At 34.0% G+C, this 23,557-nt stretch overlaps 1 pseudogene; it reads left to right on the forward strand.

The window, feature by feature from the left end:
• Positions 1 to 590: 590 nt before the first annotated feature.
• Positions 591 to 23,557, forward strand: part of LOC121498573 — a 197,304-nt pseudogene continuing 174,337 nt past the window's right edge.

Genomic DNA, 23,557 nt, shown 5'->3' on the forward strand with positions numbered 1-23,557 from the left:
ATTGAATACAGAGGAACTGCATGAGAAAACAATAACAAAATGATGCATGAGAATTCTCTAAATATTGAAAACCAAGCAGCACAACTCTAAATGATACAAACATCAAAGAAAAAAAGTTCAAAATGAACATTAGAAGATATTTTTAACAGGAAGCAACAAAACATATCAGAACTTGCGGGATGTTGTAAGGCAGTCACGTAAGGCAGTAATGAAACCAGGAGATGTTTTTGAAGATATCAATAAAATTGATAAAATTCTAGCCAGACTGATCATGAAAAAATGGGATAAAACACATTTCTAATAGGAGTGTAAGAAAATGTCTCTACAGTTGATATGGTCATTAAAAAGATTATAATAAAGATCTGCTTTGAAAAGATTATTCTAATAAGTTTGATATCTAGATAATTGGAGCAAATTCCTTGAAAGACGTAAAACTACATGAGGGAAAAAAAGAACATCTAGATAGCACTATATCTATTAATAAACTGAATTGGCAATAAAAAATTGACTACACTTTTGCTTATTTCTGCCCCAAAAAGAAAAGATTTAGGTGTTTTCACTGGTAAATCCCATCCAGAAGGGCGGGGAAGATGGTGGAGGAGCAGGGCCCTCACCCCGCCCGGCCCACCAACTTACCTAGAAACTTTCAAACCATCCTGCACACCTCCGAATTCAACCTGAGACTGGAAGAGAGAACAGCCGGAGCACGACGGAGAAGGGTTTTCGCTTCTAACCCGGTAGGAAGGTGGGAAAGACGAAGCAGCATCCAGCGGGGCGGGGCTGCGAGGAGCCGGGCTAAGGCCGGGAGGGCCTCGGCCGGGAGCGCCCGCCCGGAGAAGCGGGAACTCGAACGATCCCCGGAGTCTTCCCGCCGGGAGGGCGCTCGCAGGGAGCTCGGGCAGGACCGCAGGAGGGCAGCGGACCCCCAGGTTCCCGGGGTCACTAGCAGGAGGGCGCCCCACACCCCGAGGGCCGAGCTCGGGGAAGGGCTGGAGCCGCGCCCGGGGGCCTCGGGGAGAAGCCGGGAGGGGGCGGGGGCTCCCGGCGGAGGGGGCTGCACCTGCTGCCTTCGGGAGCCGCGGCCCCGGGAGCGCGAGTCCAGCGGCGCAGGCCCCGGAGCCCAGGGCGCGGGGGACACAGCCCGGGACCCTGCTCCCCTGGGACAGGTGGGGGCGGGGAGGGCCCAGGACAGACGCTCCTGCCCCGGGCCCCCGAGCTGTGCAGGTCAGCGCCCCGCCCCGGATCATCCAGGCCCCTGCTGACTGGGAACTGCGGAGGTTACTGGGGAGCTGAATCTAGGGCTGGGGGGCGGCCGCCGCCAGTGGTGGTGTCCCTCCTGGTGTCACTCTGTGCCTGGGAGGGGCGGGCCTCCAGGGAACAGGGACCTCGGGGGGTACACAGCTACCTGGAGTGGGGGGTGGGCATCTCCCCAGGTGCACACACCTGAGAGTCAGCACAGCAGGCCCCTCCCCCAGAAGACCCGCTGGAAGGACGGGGAGGAGCAAGTTCTTGGCGGAGCAGCGCTGGAAAGCTCCAGGGGAAGTCCAGGGATTCACAGTATATACAATTAGAGGGTACCCCCTCCTTTTTTCACCCCTTTTCCTGTACAACTTGTTTTTATATCAGACCAGAAATTTCCAATGTTTTTTCTCTTTTCCCACCTTAACTACAATACTTTACCACCTCTACATTTTTAAATTTCTTCCTTTTTGACTTTCATATTGCTACAAGCACATGTCTTACAAATATTTTCCACTTCTAGATTCCCTTCAACATACTTAATTTAATTTTGGGAGATATATGAGATATTTTTTTTTGTTTTGTGTTTTTTGTTTTCTCTGCCTCGTTTTGTTCTACAATGGCGGGAGTTAATACCTTCTAAAACATGACCAGCGTGCACCCAGAACCAAGTGGAATACTATGCTGCTTCATTCTGTGAGATTATACTCCCTCTTCATTCCCATTCTGCCCCCCTCTTTTATCTCATTTATGTCTTGGTGGTCAATGTTGGGGCTTTCTACAAGTATCACTGGTTTATACAAAATTTGGGACTGAGCATCTTCTAACATACAAAACTTAATACACTCAGAACCAAGAGGATCACCATCTAGGACCCCTCAGTAGACTACATTCTCCCTCCACTACAACTTCTTCACCACCACCGTCTCCCAGTCCCCTCTTTTTTTCTTCTCTTTTGTCTTTTTTTCTTTTTATTTTGCTTTTTACTCTTTTCTTTTTTTTCTCTTCTTCTTTGGGATTCTTGGCCTTTTATTTTTTACTACTTTAAGATTTGTTTTTCACTTTAGTGGTCCTTTGGTTTTATTTTGTTCTTATCATTGTTTTTATTTTCTGGTCTCTGACCTCATCAGAATCATCTAGGGTGAAATTTACTTAAGTCGTGGTTGATATTCTTGACTCAGCCAGCTCATAAAGCCACTCTGCGCTGAGCAAAATGACTAGAAGGGAGAACTCACCACAAAAGAAAGAATCAGAAACAGTCCTCTCTGCCACAGAGTTACAGAATATGGATTAAAATTTGATGTCAGAAAAACAATTCAGAAGCACAATTATAAAGCTACTGGTGGCTCTGGAAAAAAGCATAAAGGATTCAGGAGACTTCATGACTGCAGCATTTAGATCTAAGCAGGTTGAAATTAAAAATCAATTAAATGAGATGCAATCCAAACTGGAGGTCCTAATGACAAGAGTTAATGAGGTGGAAGAAAAAGTGCGCAATATAGAAGACAAGCTGATGGCAAGGAAGGAAGCTGAGGAAAAACGAAAAAAAAAAATTAAAAGATCATGAGGAAAGGTTAAGGGAAATAAATGGTAGCCTCAGAAGAAAGAGTTTATGTATAATTGGGGTTCCAGAAAATGCCGAGAGAGACAGAGGACCAGAAAGCAAATTTGAACAATTCATAGCTGAGAACGTCCCTAATTTGGGGAGGGAAACAGGCATTCATATTCAGGAGATAGAAAGATCCTCCCTAAAATCAATGAAAACCATATAATACCTTGACATTTAATAGTGAAACTTGCCAATTCCAAAGATAAAGAGAAAATCCTTAAAGCAGCAACAGACAAGAGATTAAATTTATATGGAGAGAACTATCAGATTAACAGCAGACCTCTCCAAGAGACCTGGCAGGCCAGAAAGGAATGGCATAATATATACGCAGAGTACTAAGTGAGAACATACAGCTAAGAATACTTTATCTAGCAAGGCACTCATTCAGAATAGAAAGAGCGATAAAGAACTTCCAAGATAGGCAGAAACTAAAAGACTACGTGACCACCAAACCACTTCTGCAAGAAATATTAAGGGAGACCCTGTAAAAGAAAGAGGAATCCCAAAGAAATAACCCACAAAAACAGGGACTGAAAAGGTATTACAACGACACTAAATTCATATCTTTCAATAGTTACTCTGAACATGAATGGGCTAAATGATCCCATCAAAAGGTGCAGGGTTTCAGATTGAATAAAAAAGCAAGACCCATTTATTTGCTGTCTACAAGAGACTCATTTGAGACCTAAGGACAACTACAGCCTGAAAATGAAAGGTTGGAGAACCATTGACCATTCCAATGGTCCTCAAAAGAAAGCAGGGGTAGCAGTCCTCATATCAGATAAATTAAAGTTTATCCAGACTATAATGAGAGATGAAGAGGGACATTATATCATACTAAAAGGATCTGTCCAACAAGAGGACCTAACAATCATTAATATTTATGCCCCTAAGTGGGAGCTGCTGAGTATATCGATCAATTAATAACCAAAGTTAAGACATACTTAGATAATACACTTATACTGGAAGACTTCAACACAGTGCTTTCTGCAAATGATAATTTTTCTAAGCACAACATCTCCAAAGAAACAAGAGCCTTAAATGATACACTGGACCAGATGGATTTCACAGATATTTACAGAACTTTACATCCAAATGCAACTGAATACACATTCTTCTCAAGTGCACATGGAACTTTCTCCAGAATAGACCACATACTGGGTCACAAATCAGATCTTCACCAATACCAATAGATTGGGATTGTCCTTTGCATATTTTCAGACCATAATGCTTTGAAACTAGAACTAAATCACAAGAAGAAAGTTGGAGGAAATTCAAACACGTGGAGGTTAAAGAGCATCCTACTATAAGATGAATGGGTCAACCAGGAAATTAGAGAATTAAAAAGATTCTTAGAAACCAATGAAAATGAAGATACAACCATTCAAAATCTTTGGGATACAGCAAAAGCAGTCCTAAGAGGGAACTACATCGCAATACATGCATCCCTCAAAAATCGGAAAAAAAAAAAACTTAAATACACACACTAACCTTTCACCTAAAGGAACTGGAGAAAGAACAGCAAATAAAACATACACCAAGCAGAAGAAGAGAGTTAATAAAGATTTGAGCAGAACTCAATGAAATAGAGACCAGAAGAACTGTGGAACAAATCAACAAAACTAGGAGTTGGTTCTTTGAAAGAATTAAAAGATAGATAAACTATTAGCCAGCCTTATTAAAAAGAAGAGAGAAAAGACTCAAATTAATAAAATCATGAATGAGAAAGGAGAGGTCACCACCAACACCAAGGAAATACAAATGATCTTAAAGACTTATTATGAGTAGTTTTACACCAATAAGTTAGGCAATCTAGAAGAAATGGATGCATTTATGGAAAACCGCAAACTACCAAAACTGGAACTGGAAGAAATAGAAAACCTGAATAGGCCAATAACCAGGGAGGAAATTGAAGCAGTCATCAAAAACCTCCCAAGACACAAAAGTCCAGGGCCAGATGGCTTCCCAGGGGAATTCTATCGAATGTTTAAAGAAGAAACAATACCTATTCTACTAAAGTTGTTCCAAAAGATAGAAAGGGATGGAATACTTCCAAACTCGTTTAATGAGGCCAGCATCACCTTAATTCCAAAACCAGACAAAGACCCCACCAAAAAGGAGAATTACAGACCAATATCCCTGATGAACATGGATGCAAAAATTCTCAACAAGATACTAGCCAATAGGATCCAACAGTACATTTAGAAGATTATTCAGCATGACCAAGTGGGATTTATCCCCAGGATGCAAGGTTGGTTCAACACTCATTAAGCAATCAATGTGACAGATGACATTAACAAGACAAAAAATAAGAACCATATATGATCCTCTCAATAGTTGCAGACAAAGCATTTGAGAAAATACAGCATACATTCCTGATTAAAACTCTTCAGAGTGTTGGGATAGAGGGAACATTCCTCAGCGTCTTAAAAGCCATTTATGAAAAGCCCACAGCAAATATCATTCTCAATGGGGAAAAACTGAGAGCCTTTCCCCTAAGGTCAGGAACATGACAGGGATGTCCACTCTCACCACTGCTATTCAACATAGTACTGGAAGTCCTAGCCTCAGCCATCAGATGACAAAAAGAAATAAAAGGCATTCAAATTGGCAAAGAAGAAGTCAAACTCTCCCTCTTGCAGATGACATGATACTGTACATAGAAAACCCAAAAGACTCCACCCAAAGATTGCTAGAACTCATATAGCAATTTGGTAATGTGGCAGGAAACAAAAATAATGCTCAGAAATCAGTGTCATTTCTATACACTAACAATGAGACTAAAGAAAGAGAAATTAAAGAATCAATCCCATTTACAATTGCACCCAAAAGCATAAGATAACTAGGAATAAACCTAATCAAAGAGGTAAAGGATCTGTACCCTAACAACTACAGAACACTTCTAAAAGAAATTGAGGAAGACACAAAGAGATGGAAAAATATTCCATGCTCATGGATTGGAAGAATTAATATTGTGAAAATGTCAATTTTGCCCAGGGCAATTTACACATTTAATGCAATTCCTATCAAAATACCATGGACTTTCTTTAGAGAGTTGGAACAAATCATCTTAAGATTTGTGTGGAATCAGAAAAGACCCCGAATATCCAGGATAATATTGAAAAAGATAATCAGGGCCAAGGGCATCACAGTTCCGGATTTCAAGTTGTACTACAAAGCCGTGGTCATCAAGACAATGTGGTACTGGCACAAAAACAGACACAAAGATCAATGGAACAGAATAGAGAATGCAGACATGGGCCCTCAACTCTATGGTCAACCAATATTCAACAGAGCAGGGAAGACTCTCTGCTGGGAAAAAGACAGTCTCTTCAGTAAATGGTGCTGGGAAAATTGACCAGCCACGTGCAGGAGAATGAACCTGGACCATTCTCTCACACAATACACAAAGATAAACTCAAAATGGATGAAAGATCTAAATGTGACAAAAGAATCCATCAAAATCCTAGAGGAGAACACAGGCAACACCCTTTTTTGAACTTGGCCATAGCACCTTCTTGCAAGATATATCAATGAAGGGAAGGGAAACAAAAGCAAAAATGACCTATTACGATTTAATAAAGATAAAAAGCTTCTGCACAGCAAATGAAACAGTCAACAAAACTGAAAGACAACCTACAGAATGGGAGAAGATATTTGCAAATGACATATCACATATAAGGCTTGTATCCAAGATCTATAAAGAACCTATTAAACTCAACAGCAAAGAAACAAACAATCCAATCATGAAATGGGCAAAAAACATGAACAGAAATCTCACCAAAGAAGACATAGACATGGCCAAGAAGCACATGAGTAAATGCTCCGCATCACTTGCCATCAGGGAAATATAAATCAAAACCGCAATGAGATACCACGTCACACCAGTGAGAATGGTGAAAATTAACAAGACAGGAAACAACAAATGTTGGAGAGGATGTGGAGACAGGGGAACCTTCTTGCACTGTTGGTTGGAATGTGAACTGGTGCAGCCACTCCGGGAAATTGTGTGAAATATCCTCAAAGAGTTAAAAATAGAACTGCCCTATGACTTAGCAATTGCACTGCTGGGGATTTACCCCACAGATACAGATGCTGTGAAATGGCAGGACACCTAATATCCCTAATCTATCTTTTTATTTAAAAATAGATTATTTATAGGGTACCTGGGTGACTCAGTTAAGCAACCAACTTTTGATTTCAGCTCAGGTCATGATCTAAGGATTGTGAGATTGAGCTCCACATCAGGTGTGGAGCCTCCTAAGATTCTCTCTCTCCCTTTCTCCCTTTGCCCCTCCCCTTACCCCGTGGCTCACTTGTGTGGTGCTCTGTCTCTCCAAAAAAAGAAAAAAAAATAAAAAGGAAAAAAATAGTTTCTCAAATGTAGACTAACACAGAGAAGACAAAAAAAAATTGGCAGGAGAGAATTAAGAATTTTTAGGGAAAAAAAGATTTTCTTCGAAGTAGAGCCACTTCAAATCTCTTTTAAGGCCATCACTGAGGCCATACCTCAATTATCTTATTTTTTCTACAAGTATATTTGTATAACATGCAAATTAATATGAACTAAATAATGGATATGTCTTTAACCTTTAAAAATTCAACCTTATTCACAAAGCATATTCAAGACAATTAAAATTTTTGTCCTGTCAGCAAGAGCTACTTTATATTAAAATACATTGTAAGCATTTAATTAAGTCTTGCAGTTGTTATACAGAAATTATAAAGCAGTTACCCATTTTTCACACAGCTGTACTCATCAGTAGTTCTCTACATGCAGATTTATATTTAGATATCTCCTGCTGTTTTGTCTGCAATATTAAAATCTAAAAGTTATACAATTCTATTTGGTGATGTTGGAGATTTTTTATTTAAAATAAAATGTGTTAATGTAAATTAGAAAACCATCTTTGACTCTTCTCCAAACTGCAGGTTTCAGCATTGCATCTCTACTTTTTTTTTTTTTTGAGATTTTATTTTTTATTCACGAGAGACACACAGAGAGAGGCAGAGACACATGCAGAGAGAGAAGCAGGCTCCGTGCAAGAAGCCTGATGTGGGACTTGATCCCAGATCCCGGGATCATGGCCTGAGCCCAAGGCAGATGCTCAACCGCTGAGCCACTCAGGCGTCCCCCATTTCTACTTCTGTAGTCTTTATTATGGACCTATTTTCTATCTTAAGCCATTAAGATATAATTTCAATATGCCAGGTGTTTAATGTTTTTAAAGCAATAGACTCTACATGTTTTCCCTTCATATTGTTTTTGTCCCTTTAAAAAAATTCCGACCGTAAAATAATAAATAGACACACACACACACACACACACACACACACAATCATGAGGTAATTTTTTTTTTCACTATAAATATGGTTTAAGACAATTGCAGGTTAAATCTTTACTAACTAATTTATTAGAGATCAGATATTAAATTAATTTTCTAAAGCTAATAATCTATGCTCTATTAAATTTATGACACACTTTGTTGACAATGCAGATAGCGTAAAATATGTTTCATTAATTATTTACACACACCCACAAAAAAACTTCAATTCTTTTCCTTAGATAATTTGCTGATCATCTCTTTCTTTCTCCAATTGCTAGAAGGCATTTCATCACCTGGCAGCTATTAATCAACTTAGGCAGGCACAATGTTCTATAAAATGTGCTTTTTTTGTTTGTTAAAGAGAGAAAAAGAATGTACAAGTATGGGGGGAGAAGAAGGAGAGAGAGAATGAATCTCAAGTAGGCTTCACATTCAGTGTAGAACCTGATGCAGGGCTTGATCTTGGGACCCTAAGATCATATTCTGAGCCAAAATCAAGAGTCTGACACTTAACCAACTGAGCCACCCAGGTGCCCTTGTTTTTCACTGATTTAAATTTACACATATTTTATGGTTTAATTTTAAATACTCATGTTAAATTCATTTGGATTTAAAAAATACATGTAAAGAATTTCAACACTCAAAAGTAGAAAGAGTAGGGATGCCTGGGTGGCTCAGTTAGTTAAGCATCTGCCTTCCTGAAGCTCAGATCATGGTCTCAGGATCCTAGGATCCAGCTCTGCATTGGGCGCCCTGCTCAGCGGCCAGCTCCCTTTCCCTTTGTGATCTCTTTTGCTCTCACTCTCTCAAATAAATAAATAAAAATATTTATTTATTTTTAAGTAGAAAGAGTATAATGCTCTCATATGGTCATCATTTAAGCTTTAACAATTATCAGCATTTTGCATAAACACTTTTTATTATTATACTATTCTTTTTTTTTTTTTATTATACTATTCTTATGGTATCTCTTTCCCAATATTTTCCCTTTGTTCTTTCACTAAATATATTTAAGTGACATAATATATAGTAACTTAATATAATTTTTCCCATAAATGTTTAGTAAAGTATTGCTGTATTTTTTAGTGTGAGTTGTTCCATTATTTTAATTCTATAAGTAACTATAATAATATTTATTGTTTCTACTTTTATTAAAATATATGATTTTTAGAAGATTTTATTTATTTATTCATGAGAGATATATAGAGAGAAGCAGAGACATAGGCAGAGGGAGAAGCAGGCTCCTTGCAGGGAGCCCCATGTTGGACTTGATCCTGGATCCCCAGATCATGCCCTGAGCTGAAGGCAGATGCTCAAATGCTGAGCCACCCAGGCTTCCCAAAATACGTGATATTTTGACATGTACGTATACACAACATGGCAAATGCTATTTCAGATTTTTAAAAATTATTTAAATTTGATTTGATTTAATTTTTATTTAATTAGTTCTGTTTTAGGGGATTCAGTTGTACAAGTGAAAATGCCATTTGTTCTTGCCTAGATTATCTTAAAATCCTCTAAAAGCTTTTTATACATCTCCAAACAAAAACCAAAGTCCTGGCTTCTGACCTCTGATATTTCCTCTTCTTCCTCTTTTGTATTATTCTGCATCAGTCTCATGGTCTTCTTGCCCTTTCTCAAACTCCAATGTTCTGAATCAGGACTTTTTCAGTCCCTACTCTCTCTACTAATAAGAATGCTAATGGCTTACTTCCTTACCTCCTTCAAATCTTTATTCCAATTAATATCCCCCATTGAGGCCTTCTTTCAAAGTAAGTTAAATATAACTCCATATCCATTCCAGAACTCCAAGATATTTTATCCTCCTTCCCTGCCTTGTTTCTTTTTTCTTGTCCTTGTCACAATCTGACCTACTATATTGTTTATTTGTTCTGCCTAATGTCTACTTCCTCCCACAAGAATTTTGGAGGAAGAGAAGAGATTTTTTCAATTGTTTTGAAAATACCTGGGCATGATAGGCAACCAATAAATAATGCTTAAATGAACTGAGTAAATAATCAAACTTATCTCTCCATTTAGGTATTAAATTTGAGATTATCAAAACTGTGGTCCCTTATGATGGAGAGTCTTTGCAGATTATGTTGATTTGTAGAATTGGTGTTTTCTTCATTTTTAGCTTAGTGCAGAGGCAGAATGCTACCACCTTGCTTCTGTTGTTATGTTTTTTTCTTTCCAATTTTTCATTATGAGCAGAGTTAAAGGAAATTTACTGTGAACACTTTTAAAATACCACCTGATTCTACCACCGATATTTATCTTTACACTTCTGTTAGCAAGTATCTACCTAACCATTTTTCTATACGTCTATTCATCCATCTTACAACCTGATGTATTTGAAGTAAGTTTCAGTAAGTTTCTGGAAATACTTCAGCATGCCTATCATTTACTAAAGCTCAATATTTTTAACATATTCTTCCATTTGACATGGAATTTACATACCACACATTGCGCAAAGATTAAGTGCATATTTATTGAGTTTTTACATACTCATGACTCCAGAATGTTACCTTATGGCTCTTCCCGCTAATTTTCACTCATATCCACACAAAGTACCCATATTTCCAGTTTTTGAATATACAATAGCCTTGTCTGTTCTAAAATATCATATAAATAATCAGCTTATACATTTTTTGCATAAAGTTTATTTTACATAGCATAATGTTTTTGAGATTCATCCATGTTTTGGGGGTGTATCAGTATTCCTTCTCTTTTCTTGCTGAGCAATAATTCATTATATGGATATACTACATACTAATTTCCAATATTCTATTAATGGACACCAGGACCAGTGCAAATTTCTGTCATGGACATCTATACAAGTCTTTTTGTGGATATATATTTTCTTGTCTCTTATATAAATACCTAATAATAGAATGATTGGGTTATACTCTATGTTTACTTTTATAAGAAGTAGCCAGAGCTGTTTTTGGTTATACTATTTTGTATTCTCACCAACAATATATGATCTTATCTTTGGCAACATTTGATATTTTTGGTCTTTTTAAATTTAATTATTTGACTACTCATGATTTTTCTCTTTTTCTGATATTATTTGCATTTTTCTGATGTCTAATTATGTTGAAAATCTTTTACATGTGTTATTTATTATTCATATATCTTCTGTTGTGAAGTGTCTCTTGAAATTATTTGCCTTTTAATTGTTGAGTTATACAAGTTCTATGTTCTGAGATAAACGTTGAATAAGTATTCTCTCCTAACTTGTGGCTTTTCTATTCATTTTCTTAACAATTGATTTTGACGAACAGAAGTTTTTAAATTGATGAAGTTTCATTTATCAATACTTCCTGTTATTTTTATTGCATTTTATGTCTTTCTAAGAATCTTTGCTTACCTATAGATCATAAAATTATTCTTTTCAGATTTTATTTATGCCTTTAGTTTTTATGTTTATGCCTATGATTAATCTTAAGTTGACTTTTGTTCATGGTATAAGGTAGGGGTCAAAGTTCCTTTTTTTAAAAAAAATGAATATCCACTTACATAAGTACCATTTCTTGAAAGGACTTTCCTTTTCTCACTGAATTGATTTGACAGCAATTAAAAAAATAAAATGATGATACAAATGTGGTTGATTTATGAGAAATATATTTTACTTATCTCTTTGTTAAATTTTATGTCAAAATTACACCTTGATTTATTTGGCTTCTTTCTAGCTTCTTCTTCTTCTTCTTCTTCTTCTTTTCTTCTTTTTCTTTCTAGCTTCTAATTTATGCTTTTAGTTTGAAGACAGACAATTTATATTTTCTACTCTTTTCTACTTTTCCAAGACTGACTTTGCTATTCTAATTCTTTATTATAAATCTTAAAATTGGCTTGTCAATTTCTACAAAACCTATTAAAATATTTTTTCTTTTGTGTGTGTGTGTTTTTGCTTTAAAGAACTTCCCAAGATTACAGACTTACATTTCCATTTAATTATTAACCTGGTAGAAAAAATATTTAATCATAGTTTCTTAGTAAACTTTATGTTTGTGGCTTTAGCTTATATTAAGAGTACTTTGAAACTAATAGTCTTGTTATTTCCTATTAAGTAATATAAGGAGATTTTAAGCTACCAAATATAAGAAAGTAGAATCTCAAAACATATTTAATAAAAAATAACCCACAAAAGCCATTTTTTGATCCAACAGCTGCCTCAGTTCTCCAATGTCATTTCTTTCTTCTTTTTTTCCAATGTCATTTCTTAATACTGAAATTTTAATTCTGGAAATTAAAATTAAAAGCCATAAATGAGCTATTAAATATATTGATATCTATTTCAAAATTAGCTATTACTATTTTGTTTTTCTGCCATTTGCAAATGATATCTGTTGATGATGTCAGGATAAATTATTCTGCATCTGAGTTATATTTTATTGTAGGAAGTCACTATAGTGATATTGAGAATAATAAAGAATTTAATAAGTTCTCTCATAGCTACCTTGTAATTTTTTTCATCCTAAGGCGGATCATTTTATAGAGTTATAATGCATACTAAATAATGGCATGGTACCTTTCCAATTTACATTTTACTAGAAGTAAAATGATATCCATTTTAGTCAAATACTCATTGATATAAAAAATCACTTATTTTCATTAAAAAAGAATATTCTCAATTACTTAAAATTGTTTTCAATTTTATGGAATCATTGGTACATTAACTAGGTTTGCTAGGTTTGCTATCACGTGACTGCTATCAAAGGTATAATTAAATCTTTTCTAAAGAACAGAAAAACCTCATTTTAAGAAACTATGAAAATAATTGTATTTAGGGAAAGGCAATTGTTTGTTTGTTTTTAGCCTTGTAATGTTTGATAGATAGATTTTAAATTTATTTATACTTCTATCTTAAAATATTTGAGAAATGTCAAAATCATCATATAAATATTTCTATGGGCTCAAATTGTTAGTAACATGAATATGCTAATTTTACAGTCTATTAAGCTATTATTTTGTGCCATGCACTGTGTTCAGCTTTTTTTTTTTTTAAACATGAATAAAGTAGTATGGTTGGAAAGAAAAATACAAAAAGCAAAGATAGTACAAATGGCAGACTGTGGCATATGTAATATGAGTAGAGAAAAGCTGAATTCTTGGATGCCCCCACAGATTTCACACACTTTTGTGTACCTGCCCATATAATTCCCTGGACTGTAAAATGATAGATTTTACTTCTATGATGAGATTTTATAACATGGCAGCAATTAATTTTAGAAAGAGAGGGACTATAGCTTTTCTAATTAGTAACGCCAAGCTGGCTGTACAGGGATACATCCTAAGTTTTGCTATATCATATTGCAAATTTTTCCTGGATTCTGATTATATGACACCAGTGGATTTTTGCCTACTTAAACATGAGGCTTAGGAGACAGAGAGCTCAAGGATCAGATTCTCTCTACTGGAAGTTGATATCTGGACCTTCTAAATCTCTGTTTACACCCTAATCCAATGCACAAGGAGGCAGGCACTTGGCTACCCACCCTGTACCTGTCTCACTGAGTTCCCCTCCAGTAAAATCTTCTCAAGTCTGCCTAGTGCATTTTCTTTTGTCTGCACTAAATTAAAGTTCAAAAGTCATAAGAAAAATTGATGCTACTCTCTGAACCCCAGAAACACTGCAACACATGTTTATTAAAGATAAAAAGAATTGGATGAATAATTTCAACTTTACAAAAATATTAGATCAGGGGTAAATGAAATAACTGTATTCACTTATGCATAAGTCCTATAAATACCAATCAGTGATGTCTCAAGACATAGGTTTTGTTCCTCCATGTAACTTGTAGTAAATAGAGTAATCTGAAAATGTGGAGTCAAATTATGCCCAGAGCAGTGGATCTAGAGGCTCTCTATATTGACCACCTGCCAGAAAACTTCACTTCTATAATACAAACACCAAAGTTAATCTTTTTATCATGGTTCACTGCTTTGCTCTTGCTAGATCATAAAGGAATATGCAACTTCTCTTTCAAGTAAATGTCTCCAGACATGAGTTTTATTTTACATTTTACTTTTACATTTACATTTGTATACTTCCTGAATGTCTCATCTTTTCTTTATAGCTAAACTTTCATGATCTTATCTCCTGATGGCTCCGTGTTTCTTTTGTTCTAGTATCTCTGTTTTCTCTGTCTCTCTCTCTCTCAATCTCTCTGTCTTTTCTAATTTATTTGACTCCTGACCTCATCACAGTCCTAAGAGTTTGAACCTTCTGTTATCTAACCACAGTCTATTCTGACTGTCTATTCTGACTTCTAATTCCATTTTTTCTTTAATCACTGTTTTCTGGGCACATTTCCTTTGTGACCCTTAACCTTCATTTTCATCTTTGTTTAGCTCCAGGTGTCATACTTTGTCTGATCTGTAGTCTGTATGCCATATATGATATGGGTTTAAAAGTAATGTACAGAGTTGTCACTGTCACCAAGTATTTCCCAGGGGATAAACCATCCTCAATAGAAGTCATTTCATATCTTCATTTTAAAAAAAGCAGCAATAAAACAGAAAACTTCTACAAAGACATCCTTAAGATATATTATAGTATGCATGAAGAATGAATGAGGTTAATAAAAAATGCCTTAAAAATTCGATGATGGATGAAATAATTCAAATAATTTAATGCATTCTTAGAAGAGAGTCTGAAATTATCACTGACTACTGAGTGTAAAGATAAACAATACCTAACATGAAAATGTATGTTTCTAAAGGGGTAAATGGAAGGAATTAACTTTTTTCTTCAAATAATTATTAACTTGAACCTAAAAAAAAAAATGATCCAAAACCAAGTAATCAAGTCAAAGAACAGACTCCCACATTTTACCATAAAAACCGGAGATGTTGTGTTCATTTTAAATTATTATTTCTATCACAACTCCTCCTTCTTTAAAAACATAATTTTACCTCTACACAACATTGATAAATGATTTTATGCAGATAATAACTATGTGTTGGAAATTTGAAGTGATACTTCATTTTAAAAATAATTTTATTAAGGTTGCATGTATTAAACTGAAATTTTGGAATATATAATTTCCTAAATATTGACATATGTATACATCATGAAACCATTACCACAATCAGGTAAATGAACGTATGAATCATTAGTAAAGTTATTTCTTTGATTCCCTTTTGTCCCTGTACTAGGCAGCCTTTGACCTGCTTTTGTACTGATCACCATAGATCAGTTTGCATTTTGTAGAATTTTATATGAAAGGGATCATACTATATAATCTTTTTTTTGGTCTGGCTTCTAAAACTCATAAAAATTATCCATGTCATTGCATGTGTCAGTAATGTGTTCATTTTTTCCTGATAAATCAAATTCCATTATATGTATATGTCATAATTGATTTATCTACTCAGCTGGTTTTGGTTTTTTAGAATTGTTTTCATTTTCAGCTATGATAATAAAGTTACTATGCACATTCATGTATAAATCTTTGTGTGGACATTATATATGTATTATATTACATATTATATTACATATATACATATACATATAACATATGTATATGTTACATATTTCGGAATAGAATGGCCAGATCATATGGTGGGTATATTTAAAATTTTTAACAAACTACCATTTGTTTTCCAACGTTGTACATTTTACATTCCACCAACAGTGTATGGGTGTTCTAATTTTCTAACAACCAAGTCAATGGTCAGTCTTTTTAACTTGGACATTGTAGTAAGTATGTAGTGGTATCTCTCAGGGGTTTTAATTTTTTTTTTTTTAATTTATGATAGTCACAGAGAGAGAGAGAGAGAGATGCAGAGACATAGGCAGAGGGAGAAGCAGGCTCCATGCACCGGGAGCCCGATGTGGGATTCGATCCCGGGTTTCCAGGATCGCGCCCTGGGCCAAAGGCAGGCGCCAAACCGCTGCGCCACCCAGGGATCCCCCTCTCAGGGGTTTTAATTTGCATTTCCTTTATAATGAATGATGTTAAAACACTTTCAAGTACTTATTTGCCACTTGACTATTTCTGGAGTAAAGCAATTCTTAAAATATGTTGCCCATTTTTATTGTATTATTTGTTTCCTTACTGAGTTTTGAAATTCAAAAAAATGTGTGCATAAATAAAAATATATCTTTAAATATTAAATATGTCGTTTATTTTAATAGCAATAAATATGATTTTTATATTTATATGTATTTGTGCATGTTAAAACATAAATGTGCCTGTGTGTTTATATTTTATTCTTTTGCAAGCCAAATTTGCTCAATGAATTGTGCAAAAATTCCTCATAGGGCTCTATACAGGAAAAAGAGGATACTATATATAATGTCTTTATCAGTAGTGCTCTTTATCAGGCACTCAGTAAATGCTTATTTTTTGGTTATTTTTGCTATTGTTGCAAGTAAACACAAACTCTAAATGTCACTACCATATTGAAGAAAAGTAAGCAATTATTGCAAGTTTTCTATGCTGTGTTATGAGAATAAATGGTTATACTTCTAAAAGGAAAAAAAGGAAACTGAAAGCCCACTTGAAATCCTATATATAGAAAAATATTTTAGGGATTTTAAACTGATTCTAGGCTTATCTTTTCCTCCAAAAGTTATAACATTATAGTGGAAAATTAAGAAATATTAGGAGAAATCAATACATCTACATTTTACCTAGAGAAAAAAAATAGGCAGAGGATAGGATAGATGGTGAATGAGAACTCTCTTACTCTGCTACATTTGACTACAAAATGAGTATATGAAAGTGGAATTCATATTTTTTCATTATCTCTAATTTAGAGAGTTATTTTTATATAATTTAATATGGTGTAAAGACTGGCTATTCATTAGGGGAGTTATTTAGCTATATCTATTTAGTGCACTTGACATTTTAAATAAACTCAAATTCATACATTTTCATAGAACATTCTCTTGCACCAACAATAAGTCTAATTTATATCATTTTGCTTCAAGTGAGTTAGAAGACATAATTTAACTCTCATCACAAAAATATTTTCAAAGAATATATCTATCATGATGGGCGCTGAGGAATGTATAGAATTGTTGAATCACTATATTGTGCACTTGAAACTAATATAACTGTACATTAACTACTTTGGGGATAAAGTAAAAAATAATAAAAAAATCTTAGTTAAATTATAAAAGAAGAGGTGAAGTATAAAAAAGGAGAGCAGCATAAAGGAAGTAAATACATTTTTTTATTCCTTTAACTTTTTTGGGGATAATTTTTGGCTGTAAAAAAAATTGGCCCTTGTACACAGAATTCCTCTCTATACTTCACCCTGTGTCCCTAAATGTTAATATGTTTCACAACCATTTTAACATTACCAAAATGAGGAAATTAACACTAATAAAATATCGTTAAACATTCTAAAGATCTTGTTCAAGTCTGGTATTGTTTTCCTGGCTCAGGACCCAATCCAGGTTCCCATTCTGTGTTAATTTTCAATTTTCATTAATATCTTCCAATCTGAGAGTTCTGCAGTGCTTTATGATCTTGTTATTCTTTTCTTTAATTTTTTTAAGATCTTATTTATTTATTCATGAGACACAGAGGGAGACAGAGACACAGGCAGAGGGAGAAGCAGGTTCCAAGGAGGGAGCCCAACGTGAGACTCAATCCTGGGTCTCCAGGATCATGCCCTGAGCTGAAGGCAGAGGCTCAACCACTGAGTCACCCAGGCGTCCCTGATCTTGTTATTCTTGAAACAGACTGTCCCATTACTCTATAGAATATCCTTTAATTTGGGTTGTGTAATATGTTTCATGATAAGATTAAAGATATTAAATTTGGGGCAAGAATACCAGAGAAATAATGTTATGACTTAGTGCATTATACCAGGGATTACATAATTCATTAATGGTGATGATATTCATTTCTTGGTTAAGAGGCTGTCTGCCAGCTTTCCTAACTATAACCTACTTTTTTTGTAATTAATAATTACCTTGTGGGAGGATAATTTGAGCTATATTCTTTGTCATCACTGTTTCATCCAGTAGCAATAGCAATCATGAATAATCATCGCTTTAACAAATCTTACTGTGCTGTGTGCCTTCTGATGAATTTTTATTTATATCTTTCCTTCTGTGTTTTTAAATAGGAATTCCACTGTTAGGAAGACCTATCTCCTCTGTCCTAATTAATTAATTATATTTATGTAGATTTGAGAACATTTATTTATTCTATATATTATAATCCATTAATATCCATATTTATTCTGCTGCTGAATTTGTTATAGGTTTAGCCATTGGAAATTAATTAAAGTTGATTCTTTTGTCCTTATAACATTTCTTGAACACTATGTTTATGCCCTTATAGTATGCCCTCATCCTGCATTTTTGTTACTCCAGCTTATCGGTAATTTTTCTAAGGGTTTATTTAGAAAATATTATTATTTAGATATTAAAATCTGGGGGCACCTGGTGGTTCAGTTGGTTTAGCGCCCAACTTTTGATTTCAGCTCAGGCCATGATCTCAGGGTCCTGAGATTCAGCTGTCATCAGGCTTCAGCCTGCTTGGGATTCTCTTTCTCTCTGTTCTTCTGCACCTTCTCCACACCCCTCCCATCTCTCTCTCTTTCAAAAAAAAAAATAAATAAATAAAAAAGAGAAAAAAAAATAAAATCTGGGCATTAAGTGTGCTTATTATTTCTGGAGTATAATGACTTCTATGTCCTTATGGTGAACAGAATGGGAAATATATTTATATATACGTACATCTATCAATGTCTATTTCCATACTTATCTGTGTATTTATTTTCTTGAAGCTATGTATTCATGCTAATACCTCTAATTTGTTTTTTTTTTTTTAAACTTTTTATCTTTTTTTTTTTTTAATTTTATTTATTTATGATAGGCACACAGTGAGAGAGAGAGAAGCAGAGACATAGGCAGAGGGAGAAGCAGGCTCCATGCACCGTGAGCCCGACATGGGATTCGATCCCGGGTCTCCAGGATCGCGCCCCGGGCCAAAGGCAGGCGCCAAACCGCTGCGCCACCCAGGGATCCCTAATACCTCTAATTTGAATTCAACGCCACAAGCTTCACTATGGCCATCATCCTTTCCTTATCTTTTTCTTTTTTCATCCTTTCCTTATCTTACATCTTTTCTTCACAAGTGAGATACCTGGCACTCATTCTTAACAATAAATATACTGATTTATTCAAACTAAAATACACATAATTCAGTTTAAATTTCTTAACCCACACAGCGAAGTGGAATTTGATAACTAAAGTTTCACTTTTAATTGGGCATTGGATTCTGTTTACTAAAATTTTATTTAAAGTTTTGCATTAATATTCATAAACAATATTGGTATTTTTGTACTATTTTTGCACTATATCATTTTTCAGAATATGATATTACACAGGTTTTATAAAAATATTTGGAACATTTTCTTTCATTTTCAATATCTGAAACAATTTGTAGAGTATTGGAACCATCTGTTTTTTACAGATGTCTTCTGTGAACTATCTAGGCCTGGGTGATTTTTGTGGGTGAATTAATTTTTTGAATTGTGGAAACTAGACTATTTAAATTTTCTATTGTGAATGACGTTTGTTGGTTTTTTATTTTTGTTTCTGTTTTTCTTGTTAATGAATGATCTATTTCTTTGAGTTTTTCAACATTTATTTATATAGATATTTGCAAATGAGTAACTTATCTATTATTTACTCTTTCAATAGTTCTTTTCCACTTCATCTCTTATTTTCTGTACATTTGTAATTCTATTTTTTACAAAATTGTTGATCAATGGTTTACAAAAGACTCCATAATTCTGTCTTATTAGCTGTGACTACTTTTCTTCTATTCTCTTTCTCATTATTTTCTTTCTTTTGCATTCTTTATGGTTTACACTGTAATTCTTTTCTAGGTTTTTTCTTTTCTTTTTTTTTTCGCAATGGACATTTACTTAATTTTAATTATTTTATTTATTTATTTATTTATTTATTTATTTATTTATTTATTTTTAGTAATAAAGTTATTTAGAACTATGCATTTTCTTCTGGGCATTGCTTTAAACTTATTCCATAGATTTCAATAAATTTTTTTTATATTGAATTTTAGGAAATCTGTTACTTTAATTCTTATTTCACCTTCTACCCTAGAGTGTTTTGATAAAAGGTTTAATTTCCATAAAGCAGAGTCATGTTAGTTTTATTTTAATTAGTGATATCTTTGTTGAATTAAATTATTTCCCATAAATTTGATTTTTTTTCTGTAAATCTGCATATGACAACTCCATTTCAGCATTTTTTAAGCTATTAAAAATTATGGAAGTGATATGAGGTATTGACTCTTATAGACATGTTAAAATCTTGGCACGTTATATTGGCTGAAAAAAAAACATCAATTAAAAAATCAAAAGTGGGGCTCTTCTGACAAACTGTGAGCATTATGATATATATTATCTAACATAGTAGCATTTTTGATAGAAATGAAAGATATAGTGTAGCAATAAATGAAAAAAAAAGTTCAGGTAATAGGTTCCTGGAAATTTTTTTTTGTATATTTTTTATTGGAGTTCGATATGCCAACATATAGCATAACACCCAGTGGTCATCCCATTAAGTGCCCCCCTCAGTGCCCATCACCCAGTCACCCCAACCCCCCGCTGACCTCCCTTTCCACCACCCCTTGCTCATTTCCCAGAGTTAGGTGTCTCTCATGTTCTTACAAGATTGTGTTTTCTACAAGAGTTCTTATTCAATACAGAGGTTCAGTCAGACTATCTAATGCAAAAAGAATCTAGTCATCAGAAGTTAGGTGTGCAGTCAAATGGGGTTCAAGGCTATCTTATAATAGTTCTGAAAGAAAATAGAGTCCTACCCAAGAAAAGAGAAACAGAATTACAAATTTATAAGGGGATAACATGATCCATAAGAGAAAAGTCACCAATGATATTAGAAAAGGCTAATTCTGTATATCAAATATGTGCTTGTGCTTCCAAGTAGTTTTAATACAATCCTATACAAAGTCTAAAATTGAACTTTCTAATGTACTTTATGTGTTCTTCAAGATGACTTAGATATTTTAGTAGAGAGATTGCAGAGCTGAAGAGTATAAAAAGAAAGAACAAACTCTGCAAGTTAAGATAGAACATAGGGCCAAAAAACCAGCTCGTCCCACTAGACATATTTCAAGGTCTTGGTAGTCACAGGTGAATAGTGGTTAGAGTAGAAAATATCCACTATTATAAAAAGTACATTGGACAGATCCATTCTAGATCATTAATAAAATAGATGACATTCAGGGTAATAATCTTAAGTAATCATAGACATTATTTCTGGCATGGAACTGCTAAATTTGGCAATAGTTACTATTCCCATTTCCCCACTTTCCCTCCATTCTCAGACTAGATATTGATAATTTTGCTGATATGTTTTTCTTTCATTCCTTTATAACTTCAGTGGCAACTTGTTAAGTCATGGGTTCTATATGAAATATATTTGTGGGTATCATTAAAATTATAGTGTAATGTAATGTCATAATTATAATGCAAATGTGTCTTATGTAAATCCATAGTGATATATTTCTAAATAAGATATTTAATTTGTCTTATTCAATTATTATAATGCCAGAGTATAATAAAATGCAATCATTTAGAAAATGGAATAAAAGTATTTCAATATATGACATAGGGAATACAGTCAGTAACACTGGGATAATTTTGTATAGTGACAGGCAGTAACTAGACTCACTGTAAGGATCATGATCATTTCATAACATATATAAATATAAAATCACTATGATGTACACCTGAAACTAATGTTAATTATACTTCATTAAAAAAGAATTATGCAAAAAAACCTATAAAAATAGTTGTACTCTATAAAAACTGCACCATAGAACATTGTTCTTTTTTTAATATTTATTTATTTATTTGAGAGAGAGAGAGAGGGAGAGAGAGAGAGAGCACACTTGAGTGTGGGGACTGGTGGACAGAGAGAGAGGGAGGGAGAGTCACAAGTTGACTCTGTACTGATGAGGGCATGGATCTCACAACTTTCAGATCATGATACTGAGATCAGTACCTGAACTGAAACTGAGTCAGATACTTAGCCAACTATGCCACTCAGGTGCCCCTGTAGAACAATTATTCAAAGTTAATTCCATCATCAACTTATTTCATTTTATAAACTTTAATATTATCCACTTCATTACAATAAGTACAATTAAATTCTAATTGCTCAATTATTTTTAGCAATATTTTCCTTCATTTAATATATAGGAAGAGTATAATAATGATGCATTTGTATATTGATATCACTAGCTCAGAGCTTTAAAATGTGATTTTTAGTTAATTATTCTCGGATGCTAAGCATACATGCTAAGAAAAATTTATTGAAGTCATACCATATGTTCCTTCATAAATAAATCTTAACTAGAAAATAAATAGGATTATAACAAGCTAAGGAACAAGAAATAATATTTTTTATTTTTATAAATCAGTAGGCACATATAAGTAAATGATATCATAGAATTCTAAGTTTTACTACCATTTGTCTTATTCCTTGTTATGAATATTAAGACATATTGAATTAAAAAATGAACTCAGATTCTTTCTGAAAGATTGGACAATTGTTGGCAAGAGACAATTAGGTTTGCTTATTAGATATTTTCTAGATTATTATCCACAAATTGAAGTAGCTAAATCTGTGTAGCTCCAAGATCTTGATTGAAATAGTTATTTTAGTATATGATAAACTGAAGGCATTTAATAAACAATATTAAGATAGCAAACATTTTTACATTTTGTATGGTCAAAGAAAAATAATTGAGAAATACTAACCTCTTTCTCCCACAAATTAAGCTAATTTAATATTTATGATTACCATAACTGAATTAAGGAACCATTATGTTTATGGAAATCAGTTACATCAGGTAAACTATACAATTTTTAAATAGGCTGCATAAAAATGTTTATTAGAATAAATTTACCAAATTAAGTGACTTTTTCCTGAGTGATATACTATAAAAATCAGTGACACTGTGTCTTGAAAAATTAGTTTATTTAATTAGTTTCCCAGATAATTTCTTTATGAGAACACAACTTCCAGGTATAGTGAGTTTTTGTCATCCAACATCATTACATATTCAGTTGGATTTCCTTGACAATTAGTTATTTTATTCTGTCATCGATTGTCAGATTATGTGAGATTTTGCTCTTCTTTCATTCCTAAAGCAATTTAGAATAAAATAGTTATTATTTCCTTGATCTCATATTCCTAATAAGCTGATATCTTTTATTCATTAAGTTTTCAATACTGTGTATAATTATCTTCAAATGGGTTTGTAATAGGCAGACATTTAATTATTGAAGTAACACACAACTGAAAATGGTTAATTCTATCAAATAATTTGTTGTATTTTTTAAAATAATGTATATA

Source organism: Vulpes lagopus, chromosome 9 (assembly GCF_018345385.1).
Source record: "Vulpes lagopus strain Blue_001 chromosome 9, ASM1834538v1, whole genome shotgun sequence".
NCBI classification, from domain to species: Eukaryota; Metazoa; Chordata; class Mammalia; order Carnivora; family Canidae; genus Vulpes; species Vulpes lagopus.